A 26469-nucleotide genomic window follows, 5' to 3' on the forward strand; every position below is an offset into this window, starting at 1 on the left:
GCGGCCCTGGCGCCAGCTCTTCCTGGAGGCCCCTGTTGGAGTTGCCAGAGGCAGGCAGCTGGGCCAGGGCAGGAGAGGGGGCCGTCTGAGATGGGAGTCAACTGGGATGGAGCCACCTCCCTACCACCCCCACCACCACGGCCCCGCTGGGGACAACCTCAGAGCCCTGGGCAGATCTGTGCGGGTGCCACTAGGTGGCTGTTGCTTCACTGACCCTCAGTGAGATTTGCCCAGCAAGATGCAGACAGAGTCCCCCACCATGCCCTCAGCTGTGCCCAGCACCTACGGCAGCGCTTAGGGACCCTTGTGGCTCTTTGGCCTTGCCCACACTGGCTCCCCAACCCCCGTTTTAAATGTCCTTGGGGACTCGAGGGAATTCTAGGGAGGAGGCAGGAAGGTGGTAGAGGCCTTCTGAGTGTCCAGAATGTTTGAGCCCAAATGGTAAGAGACCAGCTTTCCAAGCTCCCGAGCTCCAAGGCTGTACCCTCTTGTCCCCTGGTCCGCTGGCCCCTCGTGTGGGAAAGAAGAGTGCTTTTGTGACTCTCCTTCTCCCTCTTGGCCTTGAGTTTGAAACTGCGACACACCTGGAACCCTCTTGTCCTTCACCTGGTATCTTGAGCAAAAAACTGTCTTTTCCAGTTTCCTCTTGGCCTTTGGAATAAGGATGCCCTTCCCCATTCCCCCTCAAGGAATAGGAAGCCCTGTGGTCCTACTGAGGGATCTAAGCAGCTCAGGGGTGCCCGGACTGTGGCAGCTAACCCACGCCCTTCAGCACAGTCACGGGGTGGGCGCTGACATGCAGGTGTCTGCCTAGCCCGTATGGTGCCCAGGCATCCTCACACATTCCCATAGACTCCCTGTGTCATCCAAGGGGAGGACGCCATACCTCAGTTTCCCCAGGTGGCTTCTCTGAACAAGTGCTGTGAGAGGTACAGCTGGAGAATCAGGGGAAGAGAGTGGGGGGTGGTCACTGAGAGGACCCAAAGAGGTTCCCTCTCCTTCCTCTGAACACTTACTTCCTAGTAGGGGGGCACAGACGGCCGAAAAGCACCCGGCCGGGAGTGAGGCAGGAAGACGTGCTGCCTGAGGCCTCCCCCAGCCTGTCAGACCCAGCAGACACCGAGCCTCCCTCTCCCTGGTTTGCGGGCCGGCGCCTGAATGAAGTGCAGCATAGGGAGGGAGAGCCACTGGCAAAGTCCCGTAGAAGGTCAGGGTCAGTGGCCGCCCCGTGGGAACAGAAGCAGGCAGAGCATCCGCCCTCCGTTGGCCCCTGACATAGGCCTGGTGGAGAGGGGCCACACAGACAGGTGGCTGGTCTGCCCTTCTTCTCCTGGGTGCCTGTGTGGAGGAGTCCTGGTTTCGAGCTCCCTGAGAGCTGGGAATGGAGGAGATCCTATGAAAATGATGATATGTGACAATCAGTCACAGCAATTAGTGTTTTGGTTAACAGGCCTTTTTTGTTTTCTCTCACCCAGACAGAATGTCACAAATAAATCCTCTCCTGCATTTGCATATTAATTGGATCGGAGACGTCAAGCATCTTTCATTAAAGAAAATGATCTGCATATTTGGAGACATAAAATAGTTATTTTGATGGGTTTTTTTCCTAAGATCAGGGGGTGGGGGAGGTAGGTGATGGGTGCAGTAGAAATTGAGGTAGAGTGAAGGCAGAGCAGCCCCTCTGTCTGAGTTAACCCTGTGCAGTCTGGAGTCCATGGGCCAAGCTTGGGCAGAAGATCATTAATATGTAAATCAGTCCAGGAGCCCAGGGGCCCCAAGGCACCAAGAGGTTGCCTAGGAGCCCAGCTTGGCCCCTGTGCTAAAGGGACCCCAACCAGAGATGTGGGTGAGGAGGCAGGGTGCCATCCTGACTGCTGTCCTGGGTGCATTTCCCAAGGGCAGGGAGTAGTGGGCAAGGGGAGTGTTTCAGTGCCCACCTGTGTCTTGGGGGCTCTCAGCTTGCTTTGCCCAGTTCTCTGTTCCCGCCACCACCACCTTGACCTCGGGGTCAGCCCACTCCTCCAGCCTCCTGCTCTTCCTTCCCCCTTGGCTTACTCTTCTGCACCCCCTTTCTTCGTGCTCTCTGACCTTGGGCTTCCCTGTCCCTGCCATCCTCCCTGTCCCCACATGGAAAGTTTTCTGAGGGCAGTAGAAGCAAAGCCTGGAGTCATTATCACAAGCACTCGAAATAACCCAGAAAGCTGCTGGGCCCATATTAGGGCATGAGTTCCCCAGGAAAGCTGAGTGAATGAGTGAGTTTTTGATAGGCAAATACGACTGCCAAAACTCATCCTGGTTTCCCCCTCCTACCTTCAGCTCTAAGTCCTTGTGGGCTGTTCATGCCAGTGTGCTGGGCAGGCACCAGGGGACAGCCTCCTCTAGACATTTCAGAGCTCCCCGGACTCTTTGAGGAGCACAGCAGTGAGGCCGGTCAGCAACATCTGATTTGCTCCCCAGCCTCCCTGCCCTCTCTGGACCTAAAGCCACAATCGCTTGTGCTCTGCCCTGCTTAAATGTTTGGGTGATGATGATGATTTTGTGCCTTATCCTGGTTAGGTGTTCAGGTGATGATGACGGCGACAACGATGACTGCCACCACTTTTTGCACATAGGTAATGTGCAGACACTTGGCTAAGTTCGGTACTCATTGTCTGCCTGAGTCCTCACCGCTGCCCTCTGAGATAGGCACGATCAGTGCATGCATTTGATAGAAAAGGAAACTTGACCTCAGAGGGGCCGGATAAGGTGCCCACTGGTGCCATCAGGGTTCAGAACTTGTAGCCATGGCCGTGCTCTTCACACAAGGCTGCAGGGCTTCTGGGCCGTGGGGACCAGTGAGGTCTGGCTCCTGGTTTGATGGCAGCTGACTAGAATTTCCGAGTATGAAATCAGAGGACGGGGGTTGAGACTCTCTCAGCACTGCTGCCTCCTCTCACCCCACCGAGAAAGCCCTGCCCATGTTCACAAGACTTGCAGGGAGCTGACTCCCGTGGGTTCTGTGGGCCCCTGAACCAGAGGGGTCTGTTCCAGGCCCACCCACGCTCCTGGTGGGTTTTGCTCAGAACAGTGAAGTGCCCACTTTCCCTGTTCCCACACCCTGCTGGTCCTTGCCATGCAATGCCCTGGGCTCCTGGGCTCCCTAGGGACTGGGCTGGCCCCGAGGGCGTGGCCAGCTCCCTGGTTGAGCTGTGAAGCCGCTCACCTGTGCAACTCCCCCCACCCCACCCGAAAGGCAGGCCAGCCTCTCCTTGTGCCCTGCGGTGGGCCCCAGCATCCGGTGGAAGGCTGTCGGGTTGGTGTTGCCTGCCCCACAGTGCTGCTTCTCGGGGACCCCTTCTCTCAAGTACCCAGATTCTGAATGTTCGGTGTGCGCAGCCTTGGGCCATCACCTTGAACTTCAGGGTTCTTTCACTTTCGCCACCTTCCTCCACTAGCCACGGCGCTTGGGCAGGAGCCCTGCTTCTGGGTCTGAGGGGAAGGCAGGGAGGTATGGTAGAAAGAACCAGGGCTTTTCATTCAAATGGATCAGTTTGCACTCTGGCCTGGCTCTTTTTATGAGCTGCACATCTTGGGCAGGATTTCTTCCCTTGCAAAAAGGAGGCTGTCGTTCCTCCCATGGGCAAGGTCTGAGGGGTAATTTGGCTCATCTCTGTTGAGTGCCCAGACACAGGCCTGGGCTAGGACAGGCCCGCACGAATGCCAGCTCAGGGGGCATGTGCTGGGTCTACTGCCTCCTCCCCAGGGGTTCAGGACGCTGCAAGGGCCTCCCGGGCTGGGGGCTGGAAGTGATCCTTTCCCAAAGGACCTGGCAGCTCTGCCCAACTTGTTCCTTTTCGTCTCTGGCCCTCAGCACCTTTGTCAGTGTGTGCTTCTGCAAGGCAGGTGGGGGTGCCTGGTGGTCCTCAAGTTTGAGGTTCTTGGAGAAGGGGCCTTGGGTGCCCTTCTTGGGGAGCCTGTGGACAGGCCCGGTGTTTTATGGAGTCTGGGGGAGTCCTGCAGCAGCTGTATCTGTTAAATGCCAAGAAGCCAAGTTGGTTTAATATGATTGTAGCTGCTGCTTTGATAAATCAAAATAATTAAAAATAATAAATTTGATTCCTCAACCAACAGGCTGTGTGTGGGCGCAGGGCCTGGGCTGCCAAGCTAGGGCCAGGGAGGTGGGAGGGGGCCCTGGGACACAGGAAGGCCCGTCTTTGTGGGATCATAAATGAGGAGGTGGACGTGAGCTTGGCAAATCAATTAGGGGAAGAGGGTCTTTCATTCTGCAGAGCTGTTGGCCAGCCTGGGCTGGAGCCCCCACTGGGGCCTGCCACCGGCTTTGTGGCCTTGGGCCACCCTCGGTTTCCTCATCCGTCCACCCGCCTCATGGGGCTGTGTGAGGAGTCAAGCCTGACGTGAACACCGGTCAGCCCCGTGTTGAGTGGGCCCCAGTGGCCCCTCTCGGTCTTCCTTTTACCCCACTTTGTCACTGCCATGGCCGGGACACCCCACTTTATCACTGCTATGGCTGGGGCACCCCCCTTTGTCATTGCTGTGGCCAGGGCACCCCCCCTTTGGCAGTGTCACAGCCAAGGCACCCCCCCATCGGTACTGCTGCAGCTGGAACACCCCACCTTTGGCAGTGCCATGATCAGGGCACTCCGCCTTTGGCAGTGCTGTGGCCGGGGCACCCTGCTTCGGTCCTGCTGTGGCTGGAGCACCCCTCTTTGGCAGTGCGGCAGCCAGGGCACCCCACTTTGGTACTCCCAGGGCACCCCCCCTTGGACAGTGCCACGGCTGGGGCACCCTGTTTTGGTGCAGCCAGGGCATCCCCTTTAGTACTGCCACGGCCAGGGCACCCCGTTTGGAACTGCTGTGCCCGAGGTGACTGGACACGTTCACAGCAACTGAGCTGCCTTGCCGGGTCCGGCAGCTCACCAGGAGCTCTTCCTCTAGCTGCCGGCTGTTGTCCTAACACAGGATTGTTCTGTTTAGGAGGACATCCCCTGTTGTAGGACGTTTCTATTGATAGCTTCCTTCTGCTTCCAGAATTGGGGCAGGAAGTACATGCCACTCCCTGTGGACCAGGGTCCCTGGTCTGGGTGCCGGCAGCTCCAACATGGGTGGGTGGGTGGGAGTTGGAGAGGGCAGCTGGCCCCTTGGCTTCCACCCTGTCCCCTCTCCCCCTGCCCCCCTCCACATCCTCAGGAGCTGTATTTGGTGTCTGATCCCGAAGAGCCTGAGCAGCTAGAAATCTGAACTGAGTGGAGGGGGCAGGGGCTGGTGGGGCGGGAGGGACAGGGTGTCTGTCTCTTTAAATGCACTTTGTGTCAGTGTGATAAGGAATTTGATGGCTTTATCAGAAATACCAAAGCTTTATTTAGCAGGGTGAGGCTCACACCACTCAGCTCCACACAATCTGCTGATAAATTGCAAAAAAGAAAAAACCCAACATCTCACCAACACCCAGCACAGCAAGGGAGAAAAGGCAAGGCAGGCGGAAGGGCAGAGAAGCAAACTTGGAAGTTTGGGGGGTTGTGGAGTTGCAGGGGTTGGGAGTGGTGATGGGTGCAGTGGGAGCCCCAGGGGCTTTCTGGAAAGTGCTAACAGGCAGGCGTTCTTCCATTCTCCACTGGTGGCCTTTGTAGATTATTCTGGTTTTCGGCAAAAAAACACAGCAAATATCTTCATCTTCCAGGGAAAGGGCTGGTGAAAGAGACCTTTCGTTACCCTTGGCTGCTTTTATCTGCTCCTCCTGTCCCTCTGCCGTCCCAGCCCACCTCAGTCTCCAGGTGAATCTTCCAGGCCACCCCGCTGGCTGAGCTGGCGAATGCAGGGCCACCCTCGGGAGGGGCCACGTTTGGCAGAAGGCAGGAGAGACCATCAGGCATGGGGAGTTGCAACTCTGAGAAAGGGGATCCCCCCTCCGTAAAGCAAAGTGTGGCTGAGGCATCAGGGGAGGGGAGGGCTTGTGACTCCACGCCCAGGGTCAAGTCTCTGCCCAGGTCACAGGAGGAAGCTGGAGGCCCTTTGGCAGGCCCCGCCTACTGCGACATTCCAGGACTTTCCAAGCTATCTGCCAGTTGGGTGGCTCTGGGGGAGCCCCCTATCCTGGCCACTCTAGATTTCTGTACCTTCTGGAGGGTCAGTAAAAGAGCAGAACAACATTTCCGTTTCTGTCTCTTCCTCCTCAAGCCTTCTCTCTGCACCCCATATGTTTCTTCTTGCCCCTTTCTTTTGGAGAGCCCCTCGCCTGATCTGGCTTTCTGGCCAGTGCGCAGGTTCAAGGGCAACAGCACCCGGTATTCCTCTTGACTGTCCCTGCTCCCCCCTTTGCCCTCAGCTCCCTGCAAACCTTTCAATGTGAGCAGACCGAGTTTAAGCTGTGCTCCCCACAGCGCCTCTTTGCGTGTGCTATGAAGCTTGTGCCTCTTCCGACTTCTTCCAGAAACCGAGGCAGGTACCACCTCTCTGGGTCCCAATGAGAGCCATGGGGAAGGGGAGTGAGTTGGGTGCTGTGTGTAGTGGAAAAGGAGGCACCTCTGTTTCCCCGGCTTCCTGCGGGCTGTCCTCTGCCTGGCTAGCGCTCCCTAGCTCCTGGGCCCCTCACCCCTTTCTAATGGCACCACAGCCTGGCAGAGCCAGGGGCTCAGGGTAGTTACCATGGGCCCTGCTTATCCCAGTCCAGGGCTGCTGCTGCTACTTTCCTCTACCCAGTGTCCCTCTGGGTGCCTCAGGGGGTTGGTTGAGGCGGGGACATCTCTGCCCACATGACTGTCCCCAAACATGGCTAAAGGGCCAAGGCTTCCAGGGCCCATGAGCTGACCTCTCAAACAGCGCAGGGGCTCGGTGAGGCCAGAGAATGCTTCGGTTATAGGGAGCAGTTACAGGGAACCCAAAGTCAGGCTGACCCGAGGCAAGGGTAAGCAGAGTTTGAGAACCACCCTTCCCTAAGCACCCTTTCCCTGGAGCCGAGACAGAGCCGAGCCTGTGTGCTCTCAAGAGGCAGTGACCTGCAGGGAGCCCTAGCCAAGGTGAGGCCAGCCAGGCCTAGTGCCATGGCAGGTCAGTCTCCTAGGAATTCCTCGGCTTTAGATAGTGGAGCCCCAGGATTAGCCCAACTGCCAGGAGAGGGGAAATGCTGGGCGGAGAAACAGGGGAGCTCAGAGGAGAGGGTGGGGGCTGAGCTGGCCAGGGAAGGGCAGAGGGTGGAGGAAGCTGTGGAAAGGCCGCAGCCGGGAGACAGACAGGAGGAGTAAATGGAAGTGACAGGGTCAGGCCAGACCTTTGTCCTCCAGCCTGATTAGAGAGTCTGCCCTGGATTTCTGAAACTTTGGGATGTTGTCGGACAAACTGGAGCTTAATTCTGTCAGAGCGCTGGGGAGATTAGAATTGACATCCTGGGAGCACATTCCTGGCTGGGCAGAAATCCAGCCCCCGCTGGGAAAAACCTGTGAAAGCATGGCCAGCCTAGGGGTGGTGGTGGGGGGTGCCCATCAGGTCCAGTGGCCACTTCGGCCTTGTGGGTTGGCCAGGAGCCTTTGGAAGGCCACCCTGTGTTGTTGGAAGCCTCGGGGCCAGCAGAAACAATGGAGGCACAGCAGAGCCCCTTCTGAGTCTGAACCCTGGTTCTGTGCCTTTGCCTAGTGGTGCTGCCTTGGGAAGAGAGCTTAATTAAGTTGGTTGAAGCTGTTTTCGCATCTGTAAAATGGGACAAGTCTGCCTTCTGGACCCGCTGAACTTTCCTGTCCTTTGATGTTGAAGGCATAGCCTTGGAAAGCCGAGAGGAAGAGGTCAGGCTTCCCACGCTGAGCTCCCCAGCACTGGGAGGACCCAGGGAGTGGCATCCCCTGCAGGGTGCTGCCCCATGCCATGCGAAGGTGCCCGCCCCTGCCCCAAGGAGGGCCTTTCCAGCAGCCAGCCCCATTAGCTGTGAACAGTCCTTGGTACATCTGTGCCCTGTGTGTCTAAGAGCTCCCAGGAAACCCCCTGCTCAAACCAAGTGAGCCCATGCAAGTGACTCGGGCCTGCCCCGTGGCAGCATCCCATCCAGAACGGCTCCTCTCAGACCAAGAGATGGGGTCAGAGGACCGGAGTGAGGACCGAGCACCTTAGCCCCAAACCAGGCTGTTTGTGGAAGAACACAGTACCCCTCCCCACTTCCCTCCCAATTCTAATGACTTCTAAATATTGGTAAATATTTTGGCTAATGCAGGCTCTCATGGCAGAGAGCAAAGCTGTCTGCAGTTCAGGACCTACAAATTATTTATTAAAGATCTGAGATGCGGCGCAATTATGTGGAAAGAACCCCCAAAATTAAATAAATAACTAACAAAATAAATAAATAACAGCCACACTGGCCGCTTGCAGGCTTGGGGAGCTGCATACATGATTGCTGTCTTGATGAACTCCCCCCGGATGTAATGAGCTGATTTTCTGCTGTTAATATTGCATCTGCTGATGAAGGATTCGTTAGGATAATGGAACGAAGCTAAAATATAAATGACTCCCTGTCAAGAAGCAGCTTTTGTTTGTTGATCTCCTGACAGTTCCCGGGCCAAGGCAGGGGTTTCTGTGTGCACACGCATTCAGGATGCGGGCAGGAGGGCGGGGAGAGGGCTCGGGGGGCTGCCCCCCAGGCCTGGCTCTCTCGGTATCCTAGGCTTTCCCTGCCAGGTGGAACCCCGTACTTTGAGGGGGCCCCAGAGCCCTGTGGGTGGGGAAGTCCTTGATCCAGACCCCTCCTTCCCCGCCCAGAGGACAGCTTGTCGCACCAAGCCGCTGAGCAGCAGCAAAAGTTACCAGGGGAGCCTGGCAGAGACGGATGGCCGGGGCCGTGCGCGTTGGGATCCCCGCACCAGACGGGATGCGCTGCGTGTGCGCAGGGGAATGGTAGCACCGGGGACGCGGAATCCTAGGCTCTTGAGTGACGTAGGCTGCGGGGAGGCCCGTCCCTGGAGCCAACCCTCGCCTTCCCACAGCATCTTTTTTCCCTCAGCGGTCATGCAGCACGTCTCGCAGAGGCCTAGCACTTCCTTGGGCCGTGGTGCAGGCCGTTGTCGAAGAGCACGGCTGAAATTGTCATGATGCCCCTTCCCGCCCCCTTGCTTGGCTCGTCTAACACCTATCTGAGCCGCCACGTGGGGAATGTCTCTCCCCTTTCTCGAGCTGCTGGGGCTGCTTCTGCCGCCGTGTCTTTGGCTTTCTTATTTTACCTCGTTGTGGTAACATGCACGTCACCTAAAATTTTCCATCGTCACCATTTTCAACTGTCCACTTTAGCAGCATTCAGTATCTTCCCGGTGTTGTGCAACCCTCGCCAATATCCAGTTCCAGAAATTTTTCATCACCCCGGAAAGGAACTCTATGCCCGGTAGCAGCCACTCCCCAGGCCCCCTTCGCCCTGCCCCTGACAGCCCCTGACAGCCCCTGACCTGCCCTCTGTCCCCGTGGCTTTGCCAGTTCCGGACATTCGGTATACGTGGAGTCGGACAGTGTGTGACCTTTGCGTCTGGCTTCTCTCACTTCGCGTGTTCTCGGGGGGCCTCCATGCTGTAGTGTGTACGAGAACTTCATTCCTTTCTGTGGCTGACTAACGCTGCGGCGGGGCTCTGCTTCATCCTGTTTGGCCGGTCATCCGATGACGGACGTTGGGGTGGTTGTTCGCCCCTGGGCTCTTGTGAAGAGAGCATCTGTGAACATCCGTGTCCAGGTTTATTTGGGTCCATTCTCCATTCTTTTGGGTACATACCCGGATCTCCCCCCAGCTTCTGCAAGGTGGGGACCCTGAAGGTTAGTGACAGGGAAGGTACAGTGAGCACTCACTGTGCGTGGGACCACAGTGCTCAAGTGCCTTCAGCGAATCTTTGCCACAGCCAGGAGGGCAGAAGCTCCGTGAGGACTGTCTTTGGTCTCCCACAGTTCTTTCTAGGCCTAGGACAGTATCCAGCACACAGCAGACAGTCCAGAAAGACTCACTGAACCAGCTACCTTGGAGGTGGGGGCTTCTGCTCCTACTTTTCCATTAAGGACACCGAGGCCTGGAAAAGGTGAAGCAGTCTGCCCTACCAGATCCTGTGCTTGTTAAGTGACAGAGGCAAGATTCCAGCCCCACCTCCCTGACTCTGCTCTTGCCCATATGCTGGACATTTTCTCTTCCTCATGCCTAGCACCATGCCATGTACACAGTATGCGCTCACTGAGTACCTAAGGCCACCACGGAGCAGGGGCCAAAGAGAGATCTAGGGTCGATTTACCTGGTGGAGGGGCTGGGCGACGCCCAGAGCAGGTGTCTTTCTGTGCATCTATCTGGCAGAATGTGACGGTCTGTCCAAGGAGGCACTGCCTTACCCTCATTGAGCCCCAAGCTGGCAAAGACTGGATAGGACACTGCTGAGCACTCCTCCCAGCATCCTGAGGAAGCCTTCTTGCTGACAGTCTGGCCAGAATCACTCCTCGCCTTGACCTTCAAGGCTCTTGGGTGGGGGAGAGAGCAAACCCAGCCACTGACCTGGATCCCTCTTACTAGGGAGAGGCTGGGTACCACCAGGAAGGTCTCGGGCACTTCTGCCTTGAGTGATCAGGCAGGGCCTCTAGGAAGTGGAAGAGTTTCTTCCTCCCGTGGGGTCTCAGATGGGTTGGGGAGTCTGGCTCCTCTTCTGGAAGCCTGAGAGAAGACAGGGTAAGACAGGGCCTCCCGTCACAGGCCGAGACCCGGCCGGGCTGGTCTCAGTTTCTGAGACAGAAAAAAGAGAGAAGACAAGCCAGGAATGGGGACCTTTCAGGGCAGCATCTGGCAAAGGGATGAAGGTCTGGGTGGGGAATGTCTAAGGCAGAGAGTGCGAACGAGAAGCCCCAGGGCTGGTGGGAGTCAGCTGAGTACTTCCCTGCTTTTTCATTTATGTATTTATTAAACACATTTCCTGAGCCAGAACTTGACAGAACAAGGTGGGAAAACTCCTTTCCTGCCCCCAGACTACTAGACCCTCTCTCCCTGTTGACCCTGTACAGATTTTTCAGGATTCCGGCCAAATTCCAGCCCAGATTGTGTTTGGACCCTCCCCCCCGCCCCATCCACCCCCGGGGCCAATCCAGAGACCTGCTCTGACTCCTGGTCCTGGGCGGCCAGCTCCACCTGTCCCCTGCCTGCTTTGGGGTGTTAGGGCCCTTTCCCTAAGAGGGGACAGGCACCTGCTGGATTGTGCAGAGCCCTTGGACCCCTCTTTGTCCTGCTAACCACTGTGTAAAAGTTTCAGTCTTCCTTTGACCTTTCCGTTTTGCCTGGTTATGCTACGGCTGTCCCACTGACACACATCCCCAGGCGTGTTTGCCGGGTAACTGCTCAGCCCCTGCCTGCCTGCAGCATTTCTCTCCCTGGCCCTTCTCCCCTGGTAGAACTTTCTATTCTTTCTTTTCCCCCCTCTATTCCTCCCTCCCACCCTCCCTCCCTCCCTTCTCTCTCTCTCTCTCCCTCTCTCTCTCTCTTTCACTCTTTTAACATGGTTTTCCTAAAAAGTTTTTTAATCAATCAAATTTGAGGCAGAAAATAGGTTTTGTCACGCCTGGTCCCGGGGTGGTGTGGCTCTCACTCAGGCTCCTGACAGCTCCTCAATGCAGGAAGGAGGCCAAACAGAATATTTCTTGGGGAAAGTGCCCGTTTCCATGACACTGCCCCTTGTTGTCTGTGCTGCCCCCCTCCTCAAGCTGCCGGCTGACATGGCCTCAGCTCCTGTGAAAGGGCCATGGAGAGGGTGTGTGTGAGGATGGGGGAGGGGGCAGGGGACAGCATTGGGGGGTAGATGGGCGGCCGACAGCTGCCCCGAGCCTCCATGGCCTGAGAGGGTTGGGGAGCAGGTAGGGGCGGCAGGGACGAGGAGCCTGGCCTGGTGCTGCATAATCAGCCGAGCCTCATAAATATGGGGCTGGGGAGCCGTGGGCGAGACACTGCGAAGCCAAGTCCGGGATAGTCGGTGGCTCCAGCCAGAGGGGACTGCAGCTGGATGAGGCCTCTTCAGGTCCCGGTATGCTGGGCACAGCAGCTTCTTCACCCTTCCCTCTGCCCCTTCCCTCCTCTCCTGGCCTGTCCCTCCACCCGCTCACCCGGGCTCTGGCCTCCACACAGCCCTCCTTCCACCCCAGCACTGCTTGTGCCTGGCCGAGCCTCCAGCGTCCCACGCCCCGGCCCACTGCCCCCCCCCCCAGCTCCCCGCTGGCCCTCGGGGTCTCCCCTCTCTTTCCCACTTCCCTCTTCCTCCTTCCCACCTCAGACTGTCACCTTCTCCTCTCTCTTCTACTCTTCTCACTCTCTTTTATAATTAATGATTAGTTTTAATTGGTTTGCTTAGGCAGCCTGACAGCAAATTAACAGAAGCCAGCCCAGGGCTGCCAGGCTCGGGAAGAGACCACCGCACTCCAGCACTGGCTGGGCGAAGGCAGGCCAGGCCGACCCAGGGGCCGGTGGGCCAGCTGGGCAGGCTCCGGAGGGACGGCTCTCACAGCAAGGGTTGGGCCACACCTGGCGGGCACAGTGGCCAATGGGAAGAAGGCAACAGACTCTTGGCACACGAGGCACATAATCGGCAACTTTCTCTGAGCATTTCTGTTCTCCTCCTCACACCCCTCCCGTGTTCTCATTCACAGAAGGCACCGTCCACATCTGCAGGAATTAGGGCCAGTATAAAAGGAGGGCAGGGGCCCTGCCTTCAGACTGGGGCAGGGCTGGCTTGACGGCGGTCCCACCCATCCTCACTCACGCCATGGGCCAATGGGGTTAGCGGCTTGACACCTCTGGGGCCAAGCTTCGGCTTTTTCACGTGGATAGGAGGGAGCCGGTCACCGCGCTCTTGGCCTGGTTAGCTCAGCTGCCTGCCTCCAGCCTCCAGTCTGGATGCTCCAGGACCTGGTTCTGCATCTGATTTGCCGTGCACGTCAGCACAGAAGGCAACGTTTCGGTCCTCAGTTTTCTGGTCAGGGTACTTAGGGTAAAGACCGTCGGATGGGTGGATGGGCCAGAGGGGCGGTGGATGGACAGCTGGCAGAGAAGAGATGCATTGGCCATGGTCCCTGAGCATGTTACTTCTCTTTCTTAGCTAAATGTATGGACTCCTGCTCTTCTCTGTGTTTTCCCGCTCTGTGTCTATCCCCTGGCCCTGCAGAAGCCCTTCCTGAGCCCCAGCAGCTCTTCTGGTCCTCTGCGGGGCCCTGGGTGTGCCCAGCCACCAGCTCACACAGGTCAGACCAGAGGTCAGGGACAGTGAGGGGGGTGGGCAGAGAGAGACAGGAGAAGATGCCCAGGGGGAAGAAAAGAGAGGTGAAGCTGAACTTTTCGGGCTCCCGCTGGGGTTCCAGAATGCACCAGCCAACCTCCCTGCTCCTGTCTGCCAGGGCACCTGCCCCAGGGGCCCGTGAAAGGCACCACCTCGGTCCTGGCCCCTCGGCCAGCATCCCTGCCCCTCCCCCTCCCTCCTCCACCCGGGCCAACTCCCGCAAAGTTTCCTGCGATTGTTGTGTGCGATTGGATCTGCAAGTTGCTCTCTAAGCTTCTTGTCACATTTTGACTTAATGAAGTGCAACTGCTGAGGGATTTGGGTTCAGCGCTCTGGCCTCCCTCGCTCCCTTGTTGTCAGAAAACAGGGGCGGTTGGGGACGGCAACACCGTACTGCAAGTCGTTATCATTCCGGTCAGTCTGTTTAACACAAAATTAAACAAAGAACTAATTAGTGCCTCATGAATTAATAAATGCACAGTTGCAGGGGAGGATGGGAGGGGAGAAAAAGGTGGTGGAAGGGAGATACTGGAGTTATGGGGTTGGGGGGCTTTGGGGGTTCAAGGGAGGCTGGCCAGGGCGCCCAGAGAGATCTCAGGCAGTGAGCATAGGATGGACGCACAGGCAGGTTCTGACAGCCAGGCCTACCCAGGGCCTCTCAGCAGAGGCTGGGCTCTCCAGCCTCTGCCCTGCGGCCCTGCCCTGCTTGGCCTCTCTGTCCCCCAGCTCCCCTCTCCAGCTTCTTCTTCTTCTTCTTTCCATTCTCCCACCTCATGAGCCTCCCCCTTCCTCTCTACTGCCCCCTGTCTCAGTCAGCCCAGCCCTCGGCCCTCTGCCGGACACCCAGCCTCTCACCCTCTGGGTCAGGTGGGCATACAAGGCCCGCCCCGGTGTGGGGGGGGGCAGCCTCCCCAACTGCCCCACGCCCCCCAGAGCGCTGTGCCTGGCAGGGTGGGCTTTGCCCGGGTAGGCACTTCTGCCCAGGCAGCCCAGCTAAGGCCGCAGAAGCTGGCAGAAGACCCAGCCCTCCTTAGGAGGACTTGTCAAGTACAATTAGCATTATCTGTCTAAATATGTCCTGGGAAACAGAGGGCGGGCGGCAGGACTTGGGTGGCATTCCGGGAGCCCTGTACAAGGTCACCTCACCTCTTGCAATCCCCCCAATCTGATTTGGGGATTACACAGCCTAAGGAAATTGGTGTTATTCCTCTTGCATCATTGATAAGCCACAAATGAGGGAGTGGGGAGGAAAAAACGTAATAAACAGAAAAGTCTTCCTGAGTTTGGGTAGGGTTCTGAGGCCCCGGGGCAGGGGGTGGGGGTGGGAGTCAGGGTGGGGTACCGAGGGCTCCTTGGGTTTTCTATCCATATCAGGAGTCTGTCTCCCCAAACTCAAGCTCTGGGCAGGAGGGTGTGAGCCTGGCAAGCTGGGCTGAATTACCTGTTGGCTGAAGTCCCTCTGTGTTGCTGGACCGTGTCCCTTTCCCTGCGTGGGCCCCCGGCGTGGGTTGTTGTGTCTCCTTGGGAGGACCTCGGGGTGGAAGGTGAGGTCGTAGCCTGTTCCTGGGAGGTGAGGCTTCTTGGTGTCGTGGCCCCTGGTCCACCCTTGCCCCTCTGTCTCTCACTTACTGTAGTGAACAGCTTGGCATCTGTCATTTTTATTCCCAGGGCCTGTGGAAGAGAGTGAAGGAATGGGTGCTGTTATATTTTGTGGTCCCCAGGCCCCTCGGTTTAGCCACTGTATCCATCCCCCCCCCCAGACTCCTATCTCTGCCTCTGCAGACATGTGTGCAGTGGGCTCTGACTGCTCTCTCTTTGGTTAGGGTGCCTGAGGACCCTATTTCCCCTGGCATCAGCTTCTACTGCTTTCTGAACTTTTTGCAGTTTTGGCTGGCGTATACTTAAATGAGCCCAAATCCATTTTTGACCCCCCTTCACCAGTCCTGGAGCATCAGCGCCTTGGCCCATAGGTGGCAGGGAGCCCTTGCGTGCACAGCAGGACGGAGGGCATGCACTGGGGAATTTTGGTTATCCTGCCTTGAAAGACTAACAGGGCTCTTCTCTCTCCCTCCCCAGGATGAAGTGACGCCCTTATTCTGAAAGAGGAGCCTCCAGGACCCGCTACGAGGTAAGGCGTGAGACCCCTCCCTGATCCTTGTGTCCTCACCCCTGCTCTGGTGACCTGGGACAGGTGTCACTCTGGGCTGGGTGCAGTCCTGCAGAGCACCCAGGGGGGACTGGGAAGAAGGAGCCTGGGGATTGGAGCTGCACCGCCCATTTGCACCTGGCCAGAAAAGATGGCTCTAGTAGGAACATGTCAGATTGGCTCTTAGGCTAGAAATGGGTCGGGGGCATGTGGATTGTGGGCTGTGGGCATGGAATGTGTTCAAGGTAGCGTGGGGCAGAGGCCTCCCTGGTGCCTGGGCTCGGCCACTCATCAGTACCATCCCCGTTCTCCCAAGCGCCGTCTGCCCACTGTGGCAGCAGCTACTGGCTGTCCCTGGAAGCTCGGCTTCTAGCTCTTGGGGAGCCTCGTGGACTTGAAAGCCCTAGAACTCTGGCCCTGCCTCTCTCCTTAGAGCTGCCCGTCCCCAGTGGGCTCCTCCCGCCTCCATGAGTGGCTGGTTAGGGAGGAGGCTTGTAGACGATGAGCCCTGATCAGGCTGCTGACCTGCCCTTCCCAGGCCTGGGACTTCCGCGGTCTGGCTGGGCCTTCACAGGCTGTCTCAGTCCCCGAGTGGCTCGAGGAACCTAGGGGCCACCGGGCCTCGGCCCCAGGCAGCGCGGTGTCAGAGGTGACCGGTGGAACGCCAGTGTTATGTAAATAGCGGGACCTGCCCGGCGGGCGAGCTGGCTGGCTGCAGCCATCCATCATCCTCGCTCGGCGGGGCGGGGGACAGACACGGCACCGTGCGCCTGGCTCCAAACCTGTTTGTTTTCCCTTTGTCTCCCGCGTTTCGGGCCTGGCTGTGACCGGCTCCGGGTTTTGTCCTGCTGGCCCCCTCCCCCCGGGACGATGGGGGGAAGGGAGGACATTCGTGCGGCTCCCACCGCGGCATCCCTTTCGGACTTCAAAGGCTCCCCCAGCATTGTCTGTGCCTGCGGGCAGTGGCCCTGAAAACGTGATCAGAGGCGGCCGGTGTAGGGCAGGCCCGGCCCGCGCCCTGCGCTCTCGCTGGGGCCCATAGATTCCTCCCTTTGCCGCCAGCTCCACCCTGGTTACAGCTCTGCTCCCCGGGCCTCTCTCCTCGCCTTCTTCTCCCCTGGCGTCCCTTCTGGCCAGCCTGGCCCACTGCTGCCCCCTCCCATCCCCTCCTCACCACAGCGTAACACCTCTCTGGTGGCGTCGAGACTCCTAGAATGTTGAGAGCTCCAGGTCACCACCGCTTAGCCCTTCATGTCATTCATGAGGATGGGAAGCAAAGTGAAGGGCTTCTCGGCAGGCGAGGTGCTGGGGCCAGTTCTTGGACATGGGTTTCCCCCATCAGTGCTTGTTCTTTCCCTTCTTTTTATCTGTCCTCTGCTGGTCATGAGAGCCTGACTTCTACCTGAGGCCTCTGCCCAGCCCTTCCCTCCACTTCTCGGCAAGGTCCATATTGGATATTCCTGTCCCCAGGCGTTGGGACAGCAATCCTGGGTCTTGAGAATTAGCCCTAGGTGCTTCTATTCTCTGGAGGCCCCCTGCCTGTTTTTGTAAATAAAGTTTTATTGGGACATCGCCACGCCCACTCATTTGCATATTGGTTGTGGCAGCTTCTTACTCTACAGTGGCAGAGCTGAGCAGCTGCAACAGAGAATGGCCCACAAAGCCTAAATATTTACACTCTAACCCTTTAGAGGAAAATCTTGCTGTCTCCTGACCTCTGCTTTTTTTTTAAGTGGCAAAATATACCTAACATGAAAATTACCATCGTAACCACTTTTAAGTGTAGAGTCTCCTGGCATTAAGTATGTCCACACTGTTGACTGTCATCCAGCCCTGTGCTCTTGTCTTCGATGGGATGCTCGGAGAGGCTTGAGCAGTTGTCTTGGAGCCTGTCCCGGGGGCTGCGGGCTACTTGCAGACCTGGTCTGTTAGGGGCCAACCTCTCTCTCTCCGCCCTCCTCAGGGCCTCGTCTCTGCTCAATTCCCCCCCCACCTAGAAGTCCAGGCTTGTCTTCCTTTGACAGCCGCCATTTCCTGAGAGCTTGGCATTCCATCCCAGAAGCCCTGCGTGGCCTTTAGCCTTTATCAAGCTCTCACATTCGGTTTCCTCTTCTGTAAAGTGAGCATAGCTACTTTTTTTCTTTAAGATTTATTTATTTATTTAAGAGAGTGTGCCCATGGCGGGGAGGGTTGGGGTAGGGGAGAGAGAGAGAAGCTCAAGCAGACTCCCCACTGAGTGCAGAGCCTGACACAGGGCTGGATCTCAGGACACTGAGATGATGACCTGAGCCGAAATCAAGAGTCGGATGCTTAACCAACTGAGCCACCCAGGCACCCCCGGAACAGCTACTTTTGCAGACAAAGTTACTGGGACGAATGAGTACATGTGGTCAAAGGTGTCTGGCCTGGGGCCTGACAGGTAGGAAGAACTCACATTCCCTCCTTTCTCTTATACCTTTTCCCCTCCCAGAGCCCTAGCCATCCTTGGGCAGGTTCTAAGGGGTTCCCCACCCCTGCCCAGGGACTTGTGAGGCTGACTTCTTGGGGAAGGTGAGTCTCCTCACTCCAGTGGATACCATGGAAGGAAATGCCCCACAGGCGGTGGCCTGAGGGGCAGTGGGGTTCTCAGGTCAGTTCAGGGTCCTCTGCTGCAGGGCTCTGGGAAATCACGTAAGTTCTCTGGGCATCTCTCTCTCTCTCTGTCTCTGTGTAAAAGGGCATCCTGCACCATGCTGTCTGCTTCCCAGGCTGTTGCAAGTAGGAACTAGGTGCTCGGGGAAGAGCCGTGAAGGTTGTGTTAGGGGGTGCTGGCCAAGGGGAGAGTCTGAGTTTGAACCTGGGCCCGTTCTGGGGGAGGTAGGAACTAGGCCATAGTTCCAATTGAGGAGGCACCGGAAGTTACGTGGTGGGCCCTTGCTCTGTACAGGGGCAGGGACCAAGGCTGCTCTGACACGTTACTGGTGCTGTGAGCTGATCCGGCCGGGCTCCAAGACTTAGAGGAGTGGCTGGTGGAGAGGGGAGCCGGGGGAGGAGGAGGGAAGATGAAGCTGGGCAGCAGTTGGAGGTCTGAGGCCAGAGCTGTGGCCACTGGCCGCCCACTCCTGCTGGTTCTGCTGCCAGCTCTCTTCCTGCCCTCTTTCCATGGGCTCCTGGCCTTTTGTGTATCTGTTTCCCCCTCCCAGCATCCCGCTAGTTTCTCTTCCTCCTGGCCTTCCCACCACCCATATTGCTACCCCCAACTCCACGGCGCACGCACGCTCTCTCTCCCTCCCTCTCTCTCTCTCTCTCTCCTTTTCATCTACTCCGAAGGCTTTACTTTACTTCCTTGTCACCCTAATTGATTGCATTAACCTTTCAGCGTATTGGATTCCTCGGCATCGTGCAGAGAGCCCTGCGCAATATGCTTATAATCTGAGCCATAATGGACAGTTTGCAGTCAACAAGCCCCTTCTCCCTTCTCCACCATTGGCCCTGTGACATCTCTCTGGCCCCGGCCACCATGGCCACTTCCCCCGCCGCCAGCAGGGGTGGGGTGGTGGAATGAGGCTGGGTGGAAGCAGACACAGCTTGGACGCCCCCCCCCCCACACCCTGTGGATTTCCCTGCACCTCCCGTCCTCCCAGCTCTGCCCCCCACTCTGCCTCTGCTTCTCCGAGCCTCCCGGCCCGGGTCCTTCACCAGGCTTCTGGTCTTGGAGAATCCTCTCGGCTCGGCTGTCGGCTTCTGGGACTCTGACTAATGAGTGGCTGATGGGGCCAGCTTGGATTTGGGGAATAAGAGAGTCCCCTGGTCCCACCAGATGGTTCTCAGAGCAAACCGTCACTCCTTCGCTTGCCTCGGAGGCTTTGGGGAAAGATGGTGGTGACCACTGGGGGAGGCAGAGAGGTGGGGTGCAGGCAGCAGAACAATAAAGCTGGAGAGAAGGCTCGGCAAGGCAGGCTGGCTTAGCCTCCCAGGAGACCTGGCATGGGGGGGGGCAGCAGAACATGAGAGCTGGCTTCTCAGGTTAGTAAGAGTGGGCTCTCTCAGGTGGGTTCCCAGACGGGCACCTCCCTGTCCAGCATCGGGCAGAGGAGCCGTCCATGCCAGCTGCCTGGTCCGGGGAGCTCAGCGAGCCCTGGCCTTGTAGGTCCTGGCTGGGGCTTGCCAGCCCTCAGACCCGAAGCCCCGTCAGCCAGATCTTCATTCACAATAGGATGGATGCCGGGTTGAATACATTAGTGTCAGGCCAGAGCAGCAGGACGGAAGCTCCCCTTAGCCCTGGTGGGACTTCCTTTCTCCTGCACTGTTCCCCCCCCCACCCCGCCCCCATCCTCTGCCCATCATCTCCTCCTTCCGAGCATCCCCCTCCTGCCATCACTCCATCATTCCGAAGGGCAGGCTTTGGCAACAGGGGGCCGGACTAGGTCCTTCCCACCCTCTCCCAGGGATTTTGGGGGTGGGCAGAGGGCACAGCAGGGAGAAGCCAAGCAGCGAATTAAAGTTTGGTGATTGTCAGTGTCAGGAGAAGCTAAATAACCCTGTAACTAGTATGAAGGTGAATTCACGGTCTGCTGCACATGGAAAATATGAGTGCTCTGTGAGACGAGGAGAGTGAACGGCAGAGTCTGCCTGCCACGGTGGGCAGCCTCCTCTCCAGGGACCCGGGCAGAGAGGCAGGAGGAGGGCCGTGCCCTCTCCCATGCCTGCCAAGGAACAGCCGCCGGGGACCCCATCCACGTATAGGGGGTGGCTCAGCTTGCTTCACGACCTGCTGGACCAGCACTGGGGACCCAGGTAAACGTCTGTGGGCACCCAGCCCAGCCCCCAGGATGCCAACCCGACTGGCCGGGTCCGTGTTCGTCTCTGCTCGCTAGTCCCCCCTGAGCGCTCACTCTGTGCCAGGCTATGTGCTGTGCCCTGTACCACCACTTTCTGATAATCCACTCCTCTGAGCTATAATTTACATGCCAAGTGTACAATTCGGTGGTTTTTTAGTATATTCCCAATATCGTGTGATCACGACCACTAGCTAATTTTAGAGTATTTTCATCACTCCAGAAAGAAACCCCATACTCATGAGCAGTCACTCCACATTCCTCTTCGACCCCCAGCCCTAGGCAATCACTAATTATTCTCTTTGATGTTGAGAAAATGGAAGCTCAGAGAGGGTCAGTGACTTGGTCAAGGTGGCACAGCCAGTGAGGGAGGGAGCTGAGGTTTGAACCCAGGTAGTGGGACTCCAGAGTCAGTGCTCCTTGAGGGACTGTCTGCCCGATGTCCTGGCTGCCCCAGCCACCCCCACCCCCACGTGCCCCACCACGCGTTTCTAACAGCCCAGGCTCAGGCGTGTATGAGCACCATCCAAACACGTAGGCCCAGGCGGCAACACGCATCTCTCTCCCTAGATACGCTTGCGAATCCGTACAGAAAAATCTCACACCCTGCAGAAGGACAGCTAATGTCCCCTCCTCTTGTACCTTCTCTTCCCCAGCCCAGGCCCTGGAAGGGAGGGTTGGCACAGGATCCAGCAGCAGCAGGGGAGCTGGAGTGGCCAGTGAGACCTCCATGGTTTCAGAGTTTTAAAAGGAGAAATCTCCATCTCGCCTTTAGCTGATCATCGTAGCTAAAATCCAATGCCAACACAACATTCCAGAACAGGTCCCGCCCGGGTTGGGGCCACTGGCTGGGCTGCGTGGTGCCCACAGGGGAACTCGAGAAGCTTAGCACCCACATCACACTTACTCTCTTTCCGTCCGACTCTCACTCTGTCCTTCGCTTCTGTCCTGTCCTTCCCATCTGCCTCTTTCTTCTTTACACCCCTGCTGTCCCACCCCAAAACTTCAAAAAAAAAAAAAAATTATGTGTGTGTGTATGTGTGTGGCCATACTCTTGACTTGAAAAATGTGGGCATTAATGTGAAACTCATCCTGCCTCTGATAAGAGATGAATACAGGAGGAGACACAAAGGGAAAGGTAGAGCGGAGAACGAGTCTGCTGGATTTGGTTTGGGGTTTTTTCCTCCTTCTTCTCTCTCCCTCTGAAGCGGAGGATCCGGCCCGGCCAGTTTGGATATTTATTAAGAAAAAGCCAAAGATAATTAACTTTTTTGTTTTTGTTTTGTTTGCGGGTGCCTCCCCTGCTGGCACTCCTGACTGCCTGGCAGATTAAACCTGCTCCCTGCTCCCTGGGTGCTGGGCTGCTGGCAACTCGGCTGCCGGTTGCCCTGGATCCACCGGGCGCCTCGGCCGCCCACCCAGCCACCCACCTCTGGTGCCAGGCCTAGGGTCACTTTATGCTGCCGCTGATGCCATGTCCCCAGGCTCTTCTGACTTCTAGAGCAGCCTTTAGAGCTGGGTAAGTGGCCTGCGGGGGAGAGAGAGGAGGGCTACCGTTGGGGTGGTGGCCAGCACTTCCCTGAAAGGAGAAGCGGTGAAAAAGCAAGTCCTACCATGGGGCCAGAGCATGCCCTCTGGCCAGTTCAGGGCTGTCCGCTTTCCAGAAGAGGGCAAGGAGAACAGAGAATGAGCTGCAAGTGGAGGAGAGGCCAGCTTTGGGCCATGCCTACCTCCAGCTCTCCTAGGAGGCTGGTACACTGCCAAGACCCATGGGCCTTGGGAACGCTCTGGAGGAGACTCGGGGCCACAGAACCATCCCACCATTGCCGTCTACCCTCAACACTGGCCTCCGTCCCACTCCCACCTCTGACCCAGCCCAGGCCATCTGGGGGCCCTGCAGCGTGCTTAGGGAGCCCGCACCACCTCTGGCCTGCTGCCCTGGAACCATGCAGAGCCCTGAGGCCAGGCTCTGACCTGAGCCTGAGTCCTGTCTGTGGGCCAAGAAGGTGGCAGTTCTAGTCCTCTCCATGGGGGGACAGAGTTGAGTGTATCTCAGGAGCGGGGACAGCCAGTGAGGAAGGCAGGTCCTCTCTAGGGGCCAGCCAAGCTGAAGTTTAGGGTTGGAGGTGTGGTTTGCCCCTCTGCTAAATGAATATGCCTCAGCCTTTCCCCTGGCAGAGACCTCTCCTCCATGCCCCTGGCTTCATCCCCAACTGGACAAGTAGGCAGCAATGTGAGGTCCCTCTAGGTAGGGAACCCACTTTGGAGCTGGGTACAGAAAGCAGGGCATTTTTTTCAAGGATTTTGCTGGCCCTTTTTTTTTTTTCTCTGAAATATAAGGATGTGCAATTTTTTTGGTTTCAATTTAGCATTGGAGAATTTTATAATTTAGTAATTAAAATCTCTGATAGGCTTTAGAAATTGCGGCTAATTGAATTTAATGGGAAGATGATTTTCAATTTTATTTGATTACCGGGACCCCTGGCATCGGTATTTATGGGAAAAAAATGGGAAATGTGCTGTGTGGGCTAAGATGGCATAATTGAATTAGGGATAATCGGATTTCTCCGTCATGAATTTCACTATAATTTTCCTATAATTTTCCATTAGATATCTAGTTTACAAATATTCACAAAGAAATGAAGCTCTTTCGGAATGGAGATTGCTGGCTAACAGGATTACGGGGCCGAGCGCGCGGCTGTGCCAGCCCCTACACGGCCATAATGCGATCCTTGTATCTGCCTTATACTTAGCCTGAGCCTGGCCTCAGCCCCTCGCTCCACCACCCACTTTCCTGCTCCTCTCGGCCCTTTGTACCTTCTCCGACCCTGTGTGCCCCCTGCCCAGACACCCACCTGTCCCTGGCCCACGACTTCTTGCATCCTGGCAGACTGTCCCATCCCTGTGCTGCGGTGCTTCCTGTCCACGCTTTGCTCACTTGACGCTCTCCCCGACACCCTCCCTCTGTCAGCCCAAGCAGTGCACTCACACGCAAACACACAGACTCCCTCGCAGGTGCGAACATGCTTGTTCACATGCACACACAGTCCTTTGGCCAAGGCTTCTGTGCCCTGGCCCAGTCGCCTCAGAGGGAACCAGTTTATTGGGATCCTGGGGTGGGGTGCAGGAACAAAAGGAGCTTTGTTCAAGTTTATGTGAAAGTTACAAATTCAGAATGAGAGCAGATAAAGCCTGAGATACCTGGTGTGTAAACAGGCTGGTGAGTGAGAAGGCCCCGGGCTCGGGAGGGAGACAGAATGAGTGGGCACGTTCTGGGGGTGTGAGGGGACCGGGAGCCAACCATGGACGCCGGCCTGGGGAGAGCTGACGGTTTTCTCTGGACTCGTGTGAGGGGCCTGGTGGCTGGGATTACTGGGCACGGCTCCGTATTTTCTCTTGGGGATGGGATGGGGTGCATAAGGAGGAACTGGTGTCTCTGGGCCCAGGGCCTCGAGACCGGGAGGAATTGAGGCGTTGGGCTTTCTGTGCCGAGGCTGAGGCACAAATGTCCTTACTGTGGCCTGGCCTCAGGGTCTAAGACATGTCATCACATCGGGGTCCTCAAGGCAAAAATGGGCCATAGTCTCAGAGATGCCAGAGTTCTGGGCCTCTCCCCTTCCTATGAGCACACACCCAAAGAGAAAGAAAGAGAAATCTGGGGACCCCTCCATTATGCAGCCTCTGACACATCTCATGACCTCGATGCCTCAGCCTTCTTCTCCAGCTTTCTTAAATCATAACACGCCAAGATGGCCTCATTCTCTGTACCTCTCTGGCCTATCCTCTGCTCTTGGGCAAGCCCTCTTAAGCCTGTAGTGGCTGATTGCGGCTATCGCCTTGGCAGAACAGAGCTTTTCAGGCAGCCCACACCTCCCTCCGCCACTGCCTGACGGGTCCCTCTGGCAGGCCCTGTCTGCCCTGCGTCCTTCCAGCTCTCCATCCTTTGTCCACCACAGGCCCCAAAGTCACTGTACAGCCAGTCCAGTTGGCCTTGTCTAGGTAACTGGCAGGCATGCCCTCCCATGCCCTGACCACCATCAGCAGAAGCCCAGAAGGATATTCAGAGACAGCCAGCAGGCCGTGTGGGTCACATATGCAGGGGGCTCCCCATACGTGCATCATCAAATAAACCCAGAAATCACCCTTGCACTCCTAAGTGACTCTTATGTCTCACAGGCTTCCTCCACATCCCAGCTGCCGAGTGGGGAAGCAGACACTTAGGACTGGGGTTTGGGTTTGACTGCCTGTTGTTACAGCCCAAAGCTGTAAGCCTTGCTTTGGAGAGTCATAGGTGAGAGCAGACGGAGGCATAGGTGTCCTCGAGCAGTCCTGGACACGGAGATGCCCTCTCTGAGATCCCACGTGGGGAACAGAGCTCCTGGCCTTCTGTGTGTGATTGCCTTATACCAACACTTGTCCTGGCCTCCAGGTAGCACATGGCTTGGTTAAGCTCTGCTCCATTATTCAGTGTTTTAGGGTCAGGGGACCCTCAGCAAAGAGTGTGGGCCACTCTAGCTACTTTTCCTACGTAGGAACAGGGCAGGCCTGAAGGGCGGAAGGTTGTGTGTGGCGACCAGAAAGGGGGTTGCCAAGAAGGCTTCGGGGAGGGCAGTCAAATAGGGAAGAGGGGCTAACCTCTTCCCTGTGAAGCCATTTGGAACTTAAAAAAAAAAAAAAAAAAAAACTAAGAAGAAAAATAAGGGGAAAGTGGGAGAACGAGTAGATTGGTTATTCTCTGACTTCTTTGCCCCAAGGTCTCCCTGAGCCACTTCCTTTGCAAAATAGAAATATTGCAAAAATAGGCCAGTGCCATTTTGCTGAATGCTGCTCAAAGACCAGAGAAAACCTGGGGTCTATTCCGCTCCCCTAATTGGAGGCAGTGTGGCCTTCCCTGAAACAGGAGGAGAGGAAGGTGGCAGCGCGGGGACACAGGGGACAGAGGGAGAGCTAGTGAGATCTAGGTATTGCACTAGCAAAGCTGGCCACGTTCCTGCTTACCTGGCTGCTTCCTTTCTTGAGGCCCCCCCAAGTCCAGTGGGTAACTTGGATCACTACAATTTAAGGAATTTTCTGGCCATAGTAGGGACGTCTGGGGACAGAGAGACCCACCAGAGTGCTTTCTTTGAGGGAAAAGGAGAAGGGCCGAAGAGAGCACAGAGATAAGCTGGCGGACAGGAAATGCGGCCGCTGACGGAGGGGCAGGTGGCAGGACTACTCGTTCTTTGGTTCAAGGGTGCCTCTTCCCTCCATGCCAAGATCCTTAATGGGGCACGGCAGAGGCAGGAGGGCGGGAGGGAAGCCCAAGTGATGGCATGGATCTATGGTGGGCGCTCGGAGTAAAGGCTGCCCGGCAGAGTGAGGGAAGGAGGTGCTGGACGCCCCTCATGGCCCAACTGCGGGGCTCGGGGCCGAACTTGGGGGCAGAGGAGGAGGAGAAAGACCCCGGGCGGAGAGCAGGGATGTCTAGGAGGCCTGGGTCAGCCTGGGTTGGCCCGGTCGGGAGGGCACCGGGGCCCATTTCAAGGCACAGCCAAGCCCAAGTGGTGGAAGCCGGGGGTCCGGGCTCTCCTTGGAACCTGCCGCGGGTGGCAGGCGGAGCTGGGTGAGGCTGATACACGTGTCCCATCCCCCTTCCCACCTCCTCCCAGGCCCACCACCCGGTAGCCTTTACTCCTTGGGACTAAACAACCCCGCCACCACCCTCACCGTGAGACTCGGGTATGAGGGGAATCACAAGCCCTGGTACCGCCTCACCCGGAGTCCACAGGGCGCGCGAGAGGGAGCACGAGGGCGCGCGACCCGGCGGGCGCGACCCCGCGGCGCTCACACCTGCGCCCGCCCTCGCGGAAAAGTTTGCGCGGCCGCGCGCTCCGCGAGCCCTGGGCCGACCGGCACCCGGAGCGAGTCCGCGCGCGGCCGCCGTCGAGTGGCGCCCGCGGGGCCGGTGCCGGGGCGCAGGCGGGAGAGTGCGAGCGCGCGCCCGCCGGCGTCCGGCCAGAGTTGGCGCGGGGACGCGAGCGCCGCCCGCCTCGCCCCTCCCGCCGGGGTCCGCGCGCCGAGTCCCCGCCTCCCTCCTCCTGAAGTCTTAAGGTTTGGGGAATCACTGAGCCAATGAGGCGGGCCGCCCGAGCGGGTGTACTGGATCCGCGCGCGCGCGCACGCGGGGGGAGCGGCGGGCGCGCGGGGGGGGCGCGCGGCGCGGGGGCGCGCGTGCGGCGCGGCAGGCGGGCGAGCGCGCGCCCATTCACTCCAGCACCGCGGC

The 26469-nt window shown here is 57.6% G+C and overlaps 1 protein-coding gene across 2 annotated transcripts in view; it reads left to right on the plus strand.

The window, feature by feature from the left end:
• CASZ1 (castor zinc finger 1) overlaps positions 1-26469 on the plus strand; it is a 147857-nt gene that overhangs the window by 65604 nt on the left and 55784 nt on the right. For both annotated transcript variants that reach the window (XM_045776893.2, XM_087858731.1), the window contains exon 3: positions 15321-15372. The gene's annotated coding sequence lies outside the window, so the exon portion shown is untranslated. The remainder of the gene's footprint in view (positions 1-15320; positions 15373-26469) is intronic.

This window comes from Ursus americanus, chromosome 33 (genome assembly GCF_024610735.1).
Source record: "Ursus americanus isolate L20-20 chromosome 33, mUrsAme1.1.p, whole genome shotgun sequence".
Classification (NCBI taxonomy): Eukaryota; Metazoa; Chordata; class Mammalia; order Carnivora; family Ursidae; genus Ursus; species Ursus americanus.